Genomic DNA, 12,719 nt, shown 5'->3' with positions numbered 1-12,719 from the left:
TCTTCTGTTCTGCAGCTCTGCTTTGCCCCAGTTTACGCCTTCATGCCATCTGCCCATGCCTCGTCCTCCTGTACACAGCCCTCCTTGCACCCAAACCACCTCCACAGTAAAGCTGTGCCCATGGAATGGATATCCCTGCAGAGAGTCCCACCAGTGTATCAAAGCAGCACCAGTATTTCATGCCAGTGGTGTTCCAGTGTGGTGTAGTGGTTAAGAGCGGTAGTCTTGTAATCTGGGGAACCAGGTTCGAGTCTTCACTCCTCCACATGCAGCTGCTGGGTGACCTTGGGCCAGTCACACTTCTTTGAAGTCTCTCAGCCCCACTCACCTCACAGAGTGTTTGTTGTGGGGGAGGAAGGGAAAGGAGAATGTTAGCCGCTTTGAGACTCCTGAAGGGGAGTGAAAGGCGGGATATCAAATCCAAACTCTTCTTCTCTTCTTCTTCCACCAGCACAGTGGGGCTTCCATCATATTTCATAGCGCCTCGGCCAGTTTATCTTGACTATAGAGTTTTATACTAAATACCCAGCGACCAGTGTGATACAGCCTGGGTTAGTGAATATTTTACCACAAATATTCTGAAAAATCTACATATCCATAGTGCTTTCTATTTTGTTTCCACACACTCTGTTAGCCAAGGAAAGTCTTCTGGAATATATTTATTTCTCTTTCTTTTCCAAACATATGTGTATGAAAAAATTCTTCTCCAAGAGAAAGCGCTTCTTAAAGTTAGTGTGTATTGTAGGAGCGAAACCAGTACATATGTAGATATATTGCATGTCTGCACAGAAAGTTGCTGTTTGCAGCACAATTTCCACCCCTTTGTGATTCCTTGCCTTGAGGCGGTGAGAACATGGAAGAATTGTGGAGCCACTAAGAAAGACAAATAATCAAAATAGTAACAATTATTGCACATTTATTAAAAATCAGTTTAGTTTAATTTAAAAACCATTTAGTTTAATTAATTCAACAAAATTGATGAACTTGAAGCAGCGATACCAGCTTTTCAAAGTCTACTAGTAATTTAGCAAGAATCTTAGATACCACATTTCCTAACTATCTCACTGTTCTATAAATTCTTAATGCAATGGATGAGTTTGATGAAGTGATACCAGTTTCAAAATGTCTGATTTGAAGTCACTTAGCAGGAGTCTACCATGTTTAGTGATATGGAAGGGGGGGCGCATGCCTTCCTCTACCCTTCCGTCGATCACCAGGGGGTCCGAGGCGATGACCTCAAGGGCACCCAGCCTTACGTCGACCCCTCAGCCCCCACACCGTTACACAAGCACCACACTCTACCAAAGCCCCATAAATAAAGTGCCTTTCCCTTTCCTACACGGGCGAAATAAGCCCAAATTCTTATGCCTCTTTCCTGCTCTATCTTTACCGTGGGTTGACCGTACGAAGCTGTATTCCCTATTCCTTTCAATGGCTGCGTTCTACCCAATTAGAACCATGCATTCGCTTTGCAGAGCTAGCTCAGCGAGCTCCTGCACGCCTCATTTAACCTCTTGACAGGCTTCTGACAGGCTGGGAGAACAATGGAACCGAAACTTGTGAACTTGTAAAAGTGTCAAATCTTGCTACAATGTATCTATTTTGTTTCCAACTTCAATCACCAATATAAAATGGACTAGAATGGACTAAAAATCCTTGGAAATTCGTATAAAATCAACCACAATTCTGATTTCCTTGCTTTTGGTGCCAATCAGCTCAGTCTCTTCAGGACTCCATGACACCTCCCCTGCCTCCATGATCCCTCGAGCGAGGTGTCACATACTCAGGAAGACCCTAATCCGGTCAAATCGCTCTGCCAAACCTTTCCTCCGGGCAACGCCAGGTGGCAGACTATACATACTTGGACCATTGTCTTCTCATCACCGGTACTCAGGAAGTGCTTATCTGCGCATATCTCCAGCTCTGCATATTCCCCTCCCTCCTCTATAAGTTAATCCGGTGTAACCCAACCTCTCTTTAATGTATTCATGATGTAACTATGATGCATTTTGCACTGCATTCTGGGACATGGAGGGAAGTTTTAAAAGTTCATGTCACCCCTTTCCCGCTGTTCAATCTCGCCTTGAACCTGTTGCGCAATAAACTTGGATCTTCTGCTGCTTGCTCCTGTCTCCGGCTGAGCTCATTTTCCTCCGCAGGGACCCGTGGACTTAGTCCGACGAGCTGGGTGGCAGAGTAGCCCTGCACCCAGATTTTACTGTAACATTTAGTAATCTGGAGTCAAGTTGGAGAGAAGTTGGATGAACACACTAATACCACATTCCACCAAATATGATGTTGGAAATGCAACAAGGAGTTTCTTAACCACTGTCCATAGTGCAGTATAGAGATCAGAAATTTACTTCTATCCAAACCCTTCCAGTTTTGATTCCCCTGTAAGTGGCAGGAAAAAAACACATTCCTTTATCTTCTCACAGAAATTTATTTCTATAACCAAATCTTTTGGTGTGATTTCAGCTCAATGCCATTCTGTTGCTCAGTTGGTTCTTCCTTCACTATCCAACTTCCTAAGTATCTGAAAATGGATTTACCACCCAATCTGGAATTTCCAATGAAAGAAGATCCGCAAGTTGCTCAGGCAAATCCAAATGGACACAAAATAACCTCACAGAACAGCTCAGACAGGCTCAGAAATTGGTATAGCTTGCAATGGCCTAGATCATGTCCTCCATCATTTTAAGAGGCCAAACTGGGACACCAGCCCCCACATCCTGATGATCCCATTGCTTGTCCACTTGCCTACTCCCCCTGCTACCTTTGTCCACTGTCCTCCTCCTCCTCTATGTCTCTACCTCTATTTCTGTGGCACTGGGTGATACTGTGCTGGCTGGCACAGCCAGCACTGCAGGCGTACTTCTGGAAGCCAGCTTCTGGAAGTGCCATGATGGAAGGAGGAAGAAGAGTGGTGGGGGTAAGGAAAGGAAAGGTTCCCCCCCCCCATTTTTTGGTTCTGTGCTCTGGTGTGAGCTGAAATAAAAAAATTAAGGTCTTATATATAATAAATGTTCATAAATGTACCAACCAAGCGCATACATAGATGTGTGGACCACATGTCTGGAGCAGCACAGGAGGACCGCCCTGAAACCATTCTAACTCCCAAACTGACCAAATGTTGTCTCTGCAAGGAGGGGTGGGGGAGCCTTCCCATTGTCTCAGGAATTGGGTAATCACCATCTCAAAGGAATGGGCAGATTACCAGGAAAGGCAATCAGAAAAGGCATTATCAGATAACCTGGCACCCAGGAAAAACAACAACATTCAAATTTCTGTTGTAGACCATTTTTTCTGTGATGCACGTATGATGTTTGTGGGGGGTGGGCTTGGGTTACACCCCTTCTGTGATGTATGTATGATGTATGGAAGGATGGTCTTGAGCTCCAGGGCAGGGAATTTAAAACGTCTATATAAGGACAGGCACACCTTGGTTCTGGGTCCTCCTCCTTTTCCTGCGTGTAAGGGGAGCACCCTGTTGCAACAGATCAATAAAGATCAAGCTTTATAGCTGCTTTGCTTCTCAATATTCTCTGGTTGGCCTCTGTTATTTTCTCTGACCGATGGAGAACCTACAAAGGACTCTATAAGGGCTCTTGTGTCCCCCATAAGGGAATTAGGACAGGTTTTTGTTTATTACAGAGCCAACTGACTTGTGCCACAGCATGAAACCAAAAATACTCACCTTTTGGTCCCACCAGAGTATGGGAGCCAAAACTGAACATCCCAGATTGGTATCAGAAGCTGGGGTGGCTTCTGTCAGTCCGAGATGTCCCATTTAAACCTGGACACTTGGAGAGTATGCTATATTGTGCTTGAATAGAGTTGACTTTGAAATAAACATAGAGGTGACAAGTTTGGCCTCATTTCCTTGCAACTGCAAATTCAATGCACTGAACTTTGCAAATAGTTCCAATAATAAGCAATGTCATGCCTAATCTCTTTTGAGTTCATCAATGAGCAAAGCATTGTGTGTAGGAGTGCAAATATCCGGAGATGTAGTGATCAGGTGGGATTGCTATGATGAATTATAAGAAGTATAGAGTAAGCCATCTGTGTCAGCAATGAAAGCATTGGGTTGACTGGGTTTAAACTATTTTGATATGATTCTTGATCAATCCACACCTCTACATCTCTGGCCATTTTCTCCACTGCCCATTTCTCTTTCGTCACAAGTCACGTACACAGCCCAGTTGCTTCACCAGGCAGGATCCTGGGTCATCAAAGACAGTGGGCGAGTTTCTTTGATGTAGGATGTTAATCTTAGGGCCAGGTAAACAGATCTCACATAAAGGTGATAATGATCGTTGTCCTCCTGGCCGTCCTCCTTATCATGTATATTGCTTGTTTATCACCTCCAGGGTTGCCAAATGCTCTTCTTTGTAGTTCTGTTCTTTGCTCACCCTGTGCTTAATTAGTTATGGTGGTTTAACTTTCTCCCCATGTGGGTTTGTTGAAATGCTCAGAAGAAATCTGATTGGTTCTTTTGAACACTCTGTAAGTCTTGCTGGTTTAAGCCTCTATGTGTATTCTTATTAATCAGAGTTCAATCCTTCCTTTACTTTGGGAACGCCTCAATTGTGTCTTCAAAAAACTCTATAACAGTGTTGAAAAAGCATTTCACACAGTTGCCTTTTTATAGCCAACATACTTCAGTATGACGCAGCAAATGTTCAAAAACGTCGTCATTCGGACTTCCGGCGAGGCAGCATGGCGGCTGCAACAGCAGAAAAGAGCTCCTGAAGCCAGCCAGAGTAAAAGGTTCTGTCTGGCCGACTCCCGGACTCCCAGGACTGCTGCCGCCAGCACTGCCAGCAGAGAGGAATTGGGGGTGCCCGGGGGTCCATCAAAGGAGCCAAAACACCCCCCAGGACTGAGATTGAGCCGGAAAGGCACCCGGAAAGGCACCCGACCACCCCCCCCAACAGCTAAGAGGAGCTCCAAAACCAGGAGGACAGTGCAGCCAACGCAGAGAGGGAGAAAAAGAAGAGAAAAGGGGGAAAGAAGGAGAAAAGGAAAGAAAGAAAAAAGAGCCCCAACTTTACCGCTGCTGCCCCCCGAGAGGTAGGTGAGCACGGCTCCGAAAAAACAGGCTCCAAAAAAACACGTGGCTGAGCCGACAGGAGCCTACCCCTCCGGAAAACAGAGGAAAACCGCATGACAAAGGAGATCGCAGAAAGGAAGAAACTACCCTCTTCCCCCCCCTTTTTTTTAAAAAAAATATATATCCTTTTTTAACCCCTTTTGTTTAAAAAAAAAAAGTCCCTTTTTTTATTCCCCCCCCCCCATATACCTACTTTGATCATTTTTCTTTTTAAAAGAGGGGCCACTGCTGCAGCAGCCACCCTTACTTTTTTCAAACAGAAAATAATAATAATAATTAGGGGGAAATAGGTTTCTTTTTTTATATATATTAAAAAAAACACAATCCCCCCCCCTATTCTATTTCTATTTCTATTCTATTTGTTAGCTTGTTCTTGAGGGGGGGATCTTTCACCCCCATCCACGACCACCACTTTCTTTTTAAACAAAAAATTCCTCCATATCACTGCTATTGCTATTGATACTCCCCCCCGTTTATTTTTCTCTCCCTTTTTTCTCTCCTCTCTCTCTCCCTTCACCCCCTTTATTTTTTCCTTTTATCCCACCTTTCTCCATCCCCAATTTTGTTCTCTATCCCCTTTATCTTTTAAAATCAACATCCCCTTTTTAGCCTGTTCGTCAGCTTGTTTTTGAGGGGGGAGCCCTTTCCCCCCACCCCCTCTTTTAAAATAAGACTTCCCCCCCATACCATTGCCACAGCTCACCCTCCCTCCCCCTCCCTTCTCTCCCCCTCTCTTTTCTTCTCCCTCCTTTTCCCACCCTTCCCCCTCCTCCTCTCCTTTTCTCTTCCTCCTCCCTCTCTCCATCCCCCCCCTTCCCCTAAAGGAAACACATACACACATTCATATCACCATATCCTACTTTGCCCCCCTCATACTACAGCTAAAACTATTGCGGCAATCTAATACCGCCGATATTACTGTACTATCTCTCCTCTCTCTTTCAACTCTCTTTTTGTCTCTCTCTCTCTCTCTTCTCTTTTACTCCAATCTCCCCTCTCCCCCCCCCCGTCTCCCCCCTTCTTCTTTCTTTCTTCTTCTTCCTTTTTCTCCCTCCACCCTTTACATATAGCCTATTTGTCTGTCTCTGTTTCTGAGCGCACCCCCAACCCCAACCTCCACCTTAACCGGACCCCAATACCCTTTTTGGGTATATACAACCCCCTCCTAAACACATATTTTCCCTGGCCCCACCCCTCTAATCTCTTGCATCTCTACCTGCTAACCCCTCCCCCTTATATGAACTGTCTGTCCGTTAGTCTACCCATCTCTACTTACCTGCCCCCCCCCCCCGCTTTGGCGGCAATGCTGAGGCAACCACAGAAACTCTAGACAAGTTCTTAAAACACAGGCTAGAAGTGACACAAATGACCACCTAATCCAAACGCTCTGTAAAAGCCACCGGCAACGCCTGATCAGCCCAGCAACCCAACAATACCCAGGAATCACCACTGCCACAACTCCTAACCACCACACGCCCTACTCCAAGAGGATGCCAAGCCAACCTCAAACCAAAACCATTAGGGAGACTGAGATGACACCAACCAGGGAGATGGCAAACAATGCCAATACCGTAACTCCCCTTCAAGATGACGACCACCCAGTAACGAAACGAGATCTGAGGGAAATGGAAGCAAGATTAGAAGCACGATTAGAAAAAACACTGAAGGCCACAATGGCTCCCATGCAGGCACTAATCAACAATCTAACCTCCAAAGTGGAAGCTCTAGAGAACAAGAACCAAATGCAAGAAAGAATAATAGAGCAATACCGGGAGGAGAACGCACGTGTGAACAAGAAACTGGACGAACTGGTAAACCAAATGGAAGCAGAACACAGAGAGATGAAAATTAAGCAAGCCGACCTTGAAGATCGCAATAGACGCTGTAACATCCGCTTCCGCAACTTTCCTGAAAAAAACAGAGGAGAAAAGCCCAGCAGACCTAATTATACGCTGGCTGAAAAACACAATCCCAGGCCTGAAACTTGAGGCAGATGACTTGGAGAGGGCTCACAGAGCCCTAAAACCCATGCCAAAACCCAGCGCCCCCCCAAGAGACATCATTGTATGCTTCACGCGCTACAAAAAGAAGGAAGAGGTATGGAACAACCTCAGAAACTCAACCAACCTTCGATATGGAGAAACCCCCATTCTGGCCCTACAGGACCTATCCCAGGATACCCTAAACCGGAGGAAAAGCCTGCGCCCATTCACCCAGCGTCTCCAACAAGCCGGGATCAAATACCGATGGGGCTTCCCCTTCCGCCTCATTGTAACAACTAATACAACACAACACACGGCCACCAACATATCTGAGGCCCTACAACTACTAAAGAACCTTGAACTCGACCTCCCACCAGAATGGCAACCGACAAACCCACCAAGTGACAGCCCCAACCACGAGGAAACAACAGCAAACAACTGGACGACGGTAGAGAAGAAGAAAAGGAAACAACAGAAGCGGCACAACAACGCAAACCAATACAGACAAGCATCATGCTCAGAACCACCCCGCCGGCCATACGACACAAGAAACCAGACCAAGATTAACCAAACCAATTCATCACAGATGGACAACCCTACAACAACAACAACCGCAGCTGAATGAAGCCACAAACTGAAGGACCGGTGATTCCCCCCCCCGTTCCCCCTCTCTCCCCCCCCAAAACATAGATATACTTAACACCATCAACATCCCCCCAGCCCCACACCCCCACAGAAATCCCCACCCCAACACCAGCCCAGACGACCTCAACCACATTCCCCACCACCCACACCTTCAACATTCCCATACTCCATACTAAGGAAAAACAACTTCTCCAACCTCAATAACACAACCCACAATCAGGCTAAAATCTGATACCCAACCAGCACTATGGTGGCACCAGAGCGTACCAGCACCCACACCCACACCCCAACACACCAACAATGTTGCTCATAACATTGGCAACATTGCTCATGAACCTTATACTTGACAGCGACGTTACAAAGTCACTTCACACTGTCTCACTGATCTCCCCCTCTCGCAAACAACAGGGGGGACGGCCTGTCCTTGAACACGGCCTTCCACACCAGCTGAGACCTAGGACCAACCGGCTAAATGCCAGATGTCCCAAAATACCCCAAACAAACACCTATATGACTACATATAGGAAACTCTCTACAACTTACCCCCTACTCTTTAACCCAAATCTTACTCTAATCCCATCAGCCCCCCACCCACCACACCCTGGGTCAGCGCAACCCCACTGGTTCTTTAAACAACACGAAGAGAGAGACACAAGACAACCCGAACGGGTTGGCAGGGAATCGCCCCACATAATAGATAAGCAAGATGGCTAACATAAAAGCAATTACATTAAACGTGAGGGGGCTGGGAAACCCCATCAAAAGAAAACGCATCACCTCATACATAAACACCATGAAACCGCACATCACCTTCCTACAAGAAATACACAACCCACCCAAAGGCAGCAAACTCCTGAGCGACCCCCGCTTCAGTCAGCAGTGGGTCGCACGAGGCTCAGGGAAAGCTCGCGGTGTAGCCATAATACTCAGTAGAGACCTGAACTTCACTGCCACAACAGTCCTCAGGGACAAAAAAGGCAGATTCATTTTCGCTAAAGGGACACTAGATGGTAAAATCAAACTGACAATTGGCTCCATATATGCCCCAAACGCGAAACAATTAGAATTCTTCCAGAAGACACTAAACAAATTCCTCTCCTTCTCTGAAGGGGAAGCAATCCTAGGAGGGGACCTCAATCTAAATATGAAAGGTATATCCCTGAAAGATATCCACCCTACAACCCCATGGGCAACCTTCCTCCGAAGGAAACCCCCAACAACTAGGAACTCTTACAAGTTACTAAAAATGCTAAAAAACAGGGGTCTCTACGACATTTGGAGTGAGCAAAACCCGGGAGACATCAGCCATACATTCCAATCGGGACGTCATGATACAGTGTCCAGACTGGACAGCATTCTACTCACACAGGGTCTGATCCCCTCAGTGGAATCAACAAACATCGGTAACATTAAAATCACAGATCACGCCCCAGTAGAAGTCATCGTTAAAATAGGAGAAGGAACACAAACCACCCCATCATGGTCCTTCAGTCCCATCCTAACTACAAACAAACAAATTAGAGAGAGTCTCACAAAAACCCTCCAAAACTACTTCAAGGAAAACGATGTAGACAATATAACAACCCCCCTCCTATGGGACACAATGAAAGCGGTCACCAGAGGAGCTTGCATAAAAGAGAAAACATTCCTTAAAAAACAAACCTCCTCAAAAATTAGCAAAATAGAACAAGACATCACAGCCCTCTCAACACGCTACAAACAAACAGGATCTAAAAAACTCCTCAAACTTATAGAACAAAAAAGGAGAGAACTAGACTCCCTAGAAATTAACAAAACAATGATCAGCATTCTATATTCTAAACAACGTTTCTATGAATATGGAGGGAAAAACTCCAGATTACTAGCAAATAGATGTAGGATAAAAGCACTCAAAACAAGAATACACTGCATCACCAAAAAAGACGGCAACATAACATCCTCCCCTGAAGAAATAACCTCAGAATTTGCAGAATTCTACTCCAACCTATACACCTCCCATAACCCACCAGAGAAGGAAATCAGAACATTTCTAGCAGGACTGACCATGCCTACCCTAACTGATGAGGAACAGGAATTCATGGACAGCCCTATCACCCCAGAGGAAATAGATGTGGTCCTCAAAAACCTGAAACCACACAAAGCCCCAGGCCCAGACGGCTTCACAGCAGAATTCTATAGGAAATTCAAAGAACCCTTGATGCCCTACATGACCCACCTATTCAACGACATCATAAAAGGGGGCCTTTTATGAGACCACTTTTGGTGGTAGGTAGGAAACTTGGCCCACCCAGATTCCTTACTGAGATTTTAAACTAGTTGCTGAGAGATGGATTTGGTGGGAAATGTTTTGCTCACTTCCCACTTTCTCCTTATTTCCTCTTCAGGAGCCCGTGCGTGTATTGGAGAGCAGATGGCGAGGATTGAGCTGTTCATCTTTTCCACCAGCCTGCTGAGGGCATTCAGCTTCCACATACCAGAAGCAAAGAAACTCAACAAAGAACCTGTAACAGCATTGACAATGCATCCCCGTCCTTATAAACTCTGTGCTGTTCCCCGCAGCAGGTCATCGTAAAGCATATACTGTAAAAAATAATACTTCCAGCGTCTTATATCTTGCTGTAAATTTCTACATCGTTCTTGTTCTCTTCATCCAACATGTATTGCAGGAAGTTGGACTAGATCCCTTTCAACTCCAATTCTTGAATTCTCGAATTCTGTGGCTTTCCCTTGGTTGCTCAGGTGCTACTTTAATTATGTGGTTTGTAGCTACATCTGAGTTTTTAAAATACTCTTTGGGCAAGATATGGAAGGGATGCTACAAACAAATCAGCTGTTCTGCAGAGGATCGGGACATTGAAGGTTTTCTTTGGAATTTAAACAATGTGAAAGGACAATGCCTGCTGTTGACTGGAATTAAGGGGAGTGGGGCAGATTCTTTTATGTTTTATTACCATAGATAATTTGCTATGATGTGCTTGAGAACAGGGGCTCAATACTGCACAATCTAAAAAACAAGTTATAAACTTTTTTTATTATTATCATATATGCACCAAGGGATTTCATGGGGAAGAAGCCTCCAGTTTGAGGAACTACTGAGTGAGATCCCATGGTCAGAAGCACTCAAGGAGACAGGGGTCCATGATGGATGGGAGTTTCCTAAAGGTGATATATTGAAGGCCCAAATGCAGACAATTCCAACAAAAAAGAAAATTGGGAGGCATCTAAAGAAACTGGTTTGGCTGCATAAGGAGCTTACAGATCAGCTGAAATTTCAGAAGGGTGTGTACAGGCAACCCTCGATTTGCACAGGAGTTGCATTCTGGGTCATTGTGTGCAACAGTGGAATGCATGTAAGCCCTGCTAAGTATAATAATTTAATTGACACTGAAATGGAGAAATTCCACTTGAGTGTACTAAGCTAGAAACAGCTCTCTCTGAGTGCCTAGATGAGTTTATCATTAACTATTGTTCTTGTCCTCTGCTACCTAACGCATGAGTGTTTAACCTTAGATCACATAAGAGGCATTGAATTAAAACTTCGCCATCTTGGAAAGGTGGTGGCTGAGTCGTTCTTATGCTCTGTGAGAGTAAGATGCACAGCCTCAGGCAAACTGGAAGCTGTAGGAAGAGAGAGGCCTCAGCTTTTAGGTCTGTTTGGAATTATCTTTTATTTCTAAGATGCCGAGCCTGTGCTGGACGGCACAAGATATTATATGGAATTATTTGGTTGAATCATTTACTGCTTTTTGTTCCACAATTAAAGTTTTGAATCAAACAGATGGGTCTAGACAATTTTTATCCATCCAGTCAATTCAAGCTGTGCAATATTAAAATCTGAAATAAGCCCACCCCGTTACACCCACCCCACCCCCTTTTACTGCTACTTCCAGGTTGTGGTAAAGCACATGTGCAATGATCATTGCCTATATAAGAAATGGAAAAAATGGGAAATCACAAAGGAGGAGCATAAACAGGTAGCTAACAGATGCAGGGTGAATGTCAGGCAAGCTAATGCTCAGAATGAGTTGAGTATTGCAAGAGAGGTTAAAAATAATTTTAAAAGCTTTCTTCAGCTATGTTTCAAGCAGAAGAACAGGTGAGGTTCCTACAGACTGGAGGTGAGCAAAAAAGGAATACCCAGGTAACTACCAACCAGTGAGCTTGACATCGATACCAGAGAAGGTCCTAGAACAGATAATTCAACAGTTGGTCTGTGAGCACTTAGAAAAGAATGCTATGATTACTAAGACCCAGCATGGGTTTCTCAAAAGTAAGTCATGTCAGATGAATCTCAATTCTTTTTGATGGAGTTATAAGCTTGGTGGGTCAGGTGAATGATGTGAATATTGTGTATTTTTATTTCAGTAAGGCTTTTGACAAAGACCCCCATGATATTCTCGCAAGGAAGCTGGTAAAATGTTGGTTGAACTAGGTAATTGTTAGGTGGATTTGTAGCTGGCTGACTGATGGAACCCAAAGAGTAGCCATTAATGGTTCCTCATCATCCTGGGAAAAAGTGACAAGTGGGGTGCTGCACAGTTCTGTCCTGGGCCCATTGTTGTTTTAAAATGACTTGAATGAAGCAATTGATGAGATGCTCATCAAATCTGCAGATGACACCAAACAGGGAGGGCTGGGAGAAGACAGAATCAGAATTCAAAATGACCGTAACAGATTGGAGAACTGGGCGCAAGCTAACAAAATGAATTTCAATAGGGACAAATGTAAGGTTCTGCACTTAAGCAGGAAGAACCAGATGCATAAATATAGGATGGGGGACACCTTGTGGGAAATAGCAGATCTTCAGCCAGAAGTTTATGGAAGTGAGGCACACCTTAGCTTCCACTCTGACCAACGCAATCTCCAGTCATAACATGGCGTCTGATACACTTCTAGGGACTTGTACCACCATTCTTAGGAATTATGAATGAACTTGCTCTAAACAGAAGAAAAGGGAAGGTGGTGATCCTAAAATG

The sequence above is a fragment of the Podarcis cretensis genome, assembly GCF_951804945.1.
Source record: "Podarcis cretensis genome assembly, chromosome: 5".
Classification (NCBI taxonomy): Eukaryota; Metazoa; Chordata; class Lepidosauria; order Squamata; family Lacertidae; genus Podarcis; species Podarcis cretensis.
This window is presented reverse-complemented; position numbering follows the sequence as displayed.